The sequence below is a fragment of the Aulonocara sp. 'chitande type north' Nkhata Bay genome, linkage group LG6, assembly GCF_057382095.1.
Source record: "Aulonocara sp. 'chitande type north' Nkhata Bay isolate Kocher_YH1m ecotype deep benthic linkage group LG6, A_spYH_male_GT1.1, whole genome shotgun sequence".
Lineage (NCBI taxonomy): Eukaryota > Metazoa > Chordata > Actinopteri > Cichliformes > Cichlidae > Aulonocara > Aulonocara sp. 'chitande type north' Nkhata Bay.
This window is the reverse complement of record NC_141349.1, coordinates 36,683,530-36,689,787: the sequence shown is the minus strand read 5'-3', so window position 1 is coordinate 36,689,787 and position 6,258 is coordinate 36,683,530.

Here is a 6,258-nt window from a genome sequence, read left to right as displayed (position 1 = left end):
TTCGCCTAATTTTGACCATTTGTCTGCCCTCTTCTGTAGAGGGCGTCTGAATTATTGTTCAGATAAACACCAAGGTACCAGTAGCTGTCCATAGCCTCAATGGCCATACCTTGGATGCTTAGTGGTTGCAGTGGAGGATGTTTGTGCCTGCGGAAGTCTGACACCAGCTCCTTGGTTTTATTAGTGTTGATCTGGTGGCAGTTCTGCTGGCACCAGTCCACAAAGTCATTGGTCAGTTCTCTGTACTCTTTGTCATCCCTATCAGTGATGAGTCTGACTATTGCAGAGTCATCAGATAACTGCTGAAGGAGGCACTGGGTGGATTTTTGGGAGAAGTTTGCAGTGTACGGTAGATGGTGAAGAGGAACGGAGCCAGAACCATTCCCCATGGGGCCCCTGTACTGCAGACAACCCTGTCTGACACACAGCCCTGAGTTCTCACATACTGTGGTCAATCGGTGAGGTAGTCCAGTATCCATGTAGTGAGGTGATGGTCCACTCCTGTGTTCTCCAGCTTGTCCTTCAGAACTGTGGGAAGAATGGCATTAAAGGCATTAGAGAAATCTAAGAACATGATTCTCACAGTGCTCCCAGCGCTCTCCAGGTGAGAGAGGAAACAATGTAGGAGGTGAATGACGGCATCATACACTCCAATGCCAGGCTGGTAGGCAAACTGAAGTGATGAGCTCACCAGGGGCCGAAGCTGATTCAGGACCAGCCGCTCCAGGGTCTTCATCAGGTCGGATGTCAGAGCCACCAGCCTGTAGCTGTTGAGGTCTTTTGGACGTGGAGTCTTTGGCACTGGTACAACACAGGAGGTTTTCCAGAGCTGTGGGACTCTCCCCAGTCTCAGGTTGAAGATGTGCTCCATCACCCCACACAGTTTGCCTCCGCAGGACCTGACGACCTGAGCTGATGCCATCTGGACTTCTTGGCTTTAATTCTCATTTCCCTCCTAACCTGGGTGTTTGAGAGAGACAGGCTGAAGCCTTGTGTTGAATGTGTATTGGAACTGTTGTTGGGGGTGGGGAGTAGTGAGCAGGGTGAGTAGAGGAGGTGTGAAGTGTCTGAGGTGTCAGGGGTGGAACAGCAGCAGTGGGGGTGTGTGAGTCTGCAGCCGATGTTGAAGACTGCCTCATGGATGAATCAAACCTGTTATTAAAGAACTGATTCAGTTCATTTGCCCACCTCACATCCCCCACGGGCAGAGGGTTCTGATCTTTGTGGCCTGAGATGGTTCTAAGGCCTCTCTAGACTTTGTTGTTTTGCTGAAGCTGGTTCTCAGTCTTCTGCCTGTAGCTGTCCTACCCATTCCTTATCAGTCCTCTCAGCTCTCTCTGCACCCTTTTCAACTCCTTCTTGTCTCTAGATTTGAAGGATCTCCTCATCTGCTTGAGGAGGGCTTTAATTTCTGGGGTAATCCAAGGCTTGTTGTTGGAGAAACACCGCACAATCCTGGTGGGTGCAGTGTTATCCACACAGAAGTTAATATAGTCCGTAATGCATGTCACAAGGCTGTCAGTGTCCTCACTGTGGTCGTCACAGATCACCTCCCACATAGTAGACTCAAAACAGTCCTTAAGAGCCTGCTCGCTCTCCTCTGACCATCTCTGCAGCTCAGGGGAGGGAGAGATGAACTTTATGCCCTTCTGCATTGGCCTACAGTAAGTCTAGTGTTTTATTGTCTCTGGTTGGGCATGTCCAATGTCCAAGTCCAGTGAGACATGATTAAAGTCCCCTGATATTAGAAGAAGGGCTCTCAGAGATTGCATTTGCAGTCTGCTGACCACAGAGTGGAGAGAGTCACAGGCTGCATCCACGTTGGCCAAGGGGAGGACATACTCTGTTATCGTGATAACTAGGGTTGCCAACCGTCCCTTAAAATACGGAATCGTCCCGTATTTCGAAACAAAAGTACACGTCCCGTATTGAGCTAATAAGGGACGCACTTTGTCCCGTAATACAGTGAGAACCAAAAGTAGTCTATAAATGTTTATGGAATTAACGCCTTGTTTGAAAACATAATTCCCAGCCCCTCTCCTGCTTTGTGACCAATGAGCTGACAGCACACTTATGACAATTCGAGTATGACAATTCAGATTACCGCTCATCTCATTGGTCGAGGAAAGGTCGCTTTCGGAGAAAATACCGGAAGACAACAGGTGACCACAACAAGAAGCATGGCCAACAGGGAAACAAACGCCGACACTGCGGTGCACGTCTCGGACGACAGTACACCTAAAGCTGGGCAGACACTGTGTGATTTTTTCAGTCACGTTATTCAGCTCCTGCTCAAACTGCACGATTGACTCACAGGGGTTAGAAGTTCATAGGTCACGATGTACTCTCACACTGTACCGCCCGATGCTCTGATGCGACCTGAGTGCTCACACTGTGCCGCTGTTGTGCCAAAGTAGTTACCCCCGCCATAAAATGAAGGTTATAACAGAAAATCTGTCGCTCTCTCTCTCTGTCTTTCACTCACACAGACACACCACCACCATCAACTTTGCTAAATTGCTAATGAAAAACATTGATCAGGCAGCTGTGATTAAGCAGCAGTGTAAATCCAACTATTTTCACGGTTGTTGTGGTCGTGATAATTTTGTGAGGCCACATCGAAAAGGCTCGGATGAGCTTTCCAAAGTTCTACAAGTTGTGCCTCCATCGCTTGTGTCCAGATCACACGCTGCACTGCCGTGCTGCTCCGTCTTTTTCACCGACGTTTACGTGTTTGCGCGCGAGCAGCTGCGGTGACACCCTCACGAGCGATTGATGATCGGGAACTGGTCGTGAGGTGTTAATCACTTCTCGTTACCCAACGTATACTACATGACGCACGATGAAGGCCAAAATCGGTCCGATCACTCAAAAATCGGCTCAAAATGGGCCTAAAACCGCACAGTGTAAGCCCAGCATTAGAGCAGCAATGTTTGTTTCCCTCAGAGAAAGGGAAGAATGGGAAAAGGAAAACACCTGGCTGGAAAAAGTTAATATGGGCATGTGCAGTGAATATCAGCGCTATGTGGCCAGAAGTGGGATAATATAATTTATTTTGTGTAATAAACAACTGCAAGGATAGATGATTACAACAAATAGATGACTAATACATAAAAGTAATACATAGGTGAATAATGATGATGAGTTATGATGCGTAATCATGGGAACAAGTGGGTTTACAAACAGGAGCAGCTGATTAGCATTAGAAAAGCTGAAATAATACCTCAACTGAAGCCAATTGTACTAAATGCACTAAATAGAATAGAATAGAATTCAACTTTATTGTCATTGCACATGCACAGGTACAGGGCAACGAAATGCAGTTTGCATCCATCCAGAAGTGCTTTAGTGATATAGATATATTACAATATATATTAGCAATTGTCAGAGTATTTTTGCTTTTAAAGATTTTATTATTCATATAATAATCAGCTAAGAGTGTTTATATTTCTGTTCTGTACTCAACCAGCTGCATATTTTAATTGCTGGCTCCCTACTTTATAACGGAAACTGCTTGCCTTCACATTATCAGTCTTTGCCTTCACATTGTCACTGTTTGCCTTCACACTAGCAGGAAACCGCCACCCACGAGTAAGAAACAACCTTGTAGAGAACACGAAGTTTTTTGATAAACCACACCTGTTTTCTTGACAAGATAAGGATGATATTTCCTTTTTTGTATGCTTCATGATGTGTATAAATAAAGCCAGACTGCACCAAGGAGGTGTGTGAGTCTCTCCCTGAGTCTCTCACCCGTGCACGTTTAAAACTGCTCTAAGTGTCTGAGTGATATTTCATTGCATCTGAGTACTTTGATAATAGAATATCTTTAACAGCAATAATATAGATATGTGAGTATATTACAGAAATGGGTCTATTATGGTATGTTATAATGTACACGGTATGAAGTATGTTGTGAATATTCTATAACTATAAGTATGTACAGGCTATGAACAGGATATAAATATGAAAAACTATACAGAATATGAAATAAATAACTTTACAGAATCCGAGATATACAGCTATACAGAAATGGGAACTATGCAAGTTGTAAACAGTTGTAGGATTAAAGATTATCAAATGTACAGAATGATTATTTACACAGAGCTATACAGTAGTGCAGTTAAGATAAGTGAGGGTGTAGATAGTTTCTACAGAGGCTATATAAAGTGCTAGTGGTTGTGAGTGGTGGTTCAGTCCATGTTATTATTGTGTGTTTGAGGGTACAGTTGTCCATTGTGGGTGTGTGTATGTTCAGTCCATGAGTTTAACGTGGGTCAGATGTCAGGAGGCAGAGTTCAGGAGTCTGACAGCTGTGGGGAAGAAGCTGTTCCGGTACCTGGTGGTCTTAGTCCGGAGGCTCCTGTGGCGCCTCCCAGAGGGCAGGAGGGTGAAGAGTCCATGTGATGGGTGACTGGGGTCTTTGATGATTTTCCCAGCCCTTTTCAGACACCGCTTCCTGTAGATGTCTTTTATGGCAGGAAGTGGTGCTCCGGCGATGCGCTGGGCAGTTTTCACGACCCTCTGCAACGCCTTCCGGTCCGAGGCAGAGCAGTTCCCGTACCAGACTGTTATACAGTTGGTCAGGATGCTCTCGATGGTGCAGCGATAGAAGTTCACCAGGATGTCTGAGGACAGGTGGTTCTTCCTCAGAGTCCTCAAGAAGAAGAGGCGCTGGTGAGCCTTCTTGACCAGCTTGGCACTGTTACAAGAATATTTTTCTTTCTATTGTTTTCTATTATTTTAAGTTAAGCAGGACATAGTTCTTTTAAAGAAAGATTTACTTATATTCTCAAAAGTTAAGCATGACAGGCTTCTGTTTAAGAAAGAGACCTGTTTTATTGTGTTAATGTTGTCATTTTGAGCTAAAAATAAATAGCTAAATGATCATTAGTTTCACATGTGTTGATATCACAAAGAATAGAATATGCATCTACTTAAATCAACTTCAAGTCAAATGGTTAAAAAAATAATTTCACACACAAAAAAAGAGCTAGAAAATTCACCACACTGGGAAGGGTGAAGACAACTGGGTCGCCCGGTCCTGGCCACGAGGTGTCCCTTATTTATTTTTCAGGGAGTTGGCAACCCTAGTGATAACATCCCTGGGGAGGTAGTACGGAGGCATGCTAATGGCTAACAGCTCAATGTTTCTGCTACACAGTATTTCTTTCACAGTGATGTGTCCAGGGTTACACCATCTGTCATCCCCTCCCCCCCTTCCTCTTATTAGTGTTGGTTTTCCTCTCTCGTCCCGTCCGCCCGCAGCAGTTGCAGTGTCACGCTCGTATCCAGAGTTAGTGGTTTTAGCCAGAACTCCGTTAGCATCATGATACTACATTGCAGGTATTCTGACAAAACATCCTACCTATCAAGCTGTCCTACTTGTTGTTACTGCGCATGCGCAAAACTCAAAACCGACCATGTTTTCGGTGTTAATAGTGCACGCCTATTTTTTGATCCGACCCCGATCTCGTGCGTGCAAAAAAGGGTTATTATTATGTTTTACCATTTTATTACAGTTAATACTTGTTTTCCTTAAGCTGTTGTCAATTTGTTAACTTTTCAAGCTAACATGCGTTTTGTTTTGATGCTCTCGTTTACTGTTTTAGCTGTTTGGTGGTTGTTGAAATTTTGTGAGGTTTAACCTGATATTCTGGTGTTTCGGGCAAAGTAATTTTATATTTAAAAAATCAATTCAGGATTTTAATGAATGATATCACGTTATCCAAGCTAGAATCGATTTTAATCGATAAATCGATAATCAAAACCCACCCCTACTCTGTACACCCCAATCCAACACAAAATTACACAACGCAGAGTCCGGGCTGTAGGGACTCTGCCCCTGCACTGGTTGCACTGGTTGGGTTACAATATTCTTTGAGTGTTATTCACAGTTTTGACTCTCTTTTATGTCTTAGGCTCTTATTGACTGTAGTTCTCCCTCCCTCAGTGTTTATCTTAGGCTGTGTATAGTCTGTCTCCGTGTTTTCTCTGTGCCGTTCCTGTGTTCCTCGTTTCATGTCGAGTCACCCTTGTCTATGTGTTTATTCATCTCCTCTTCTCTCCATAGACAGTGAAGTCTCCCTGTTCTCCATGTTTGCTCTGTCTCCCATCAGACGTGTGTCCCTGTCAAGTCCGCATCTCCGTGCCTTTCACGTTGATAGTCTTGCGTCCTTTGTTAATGTTTTCAGTTTTGCTTCCTCCACTCCTTGTGATGTACGATTGCTCCCTGCAGTGCTCCCCTCCTGTGTCTGA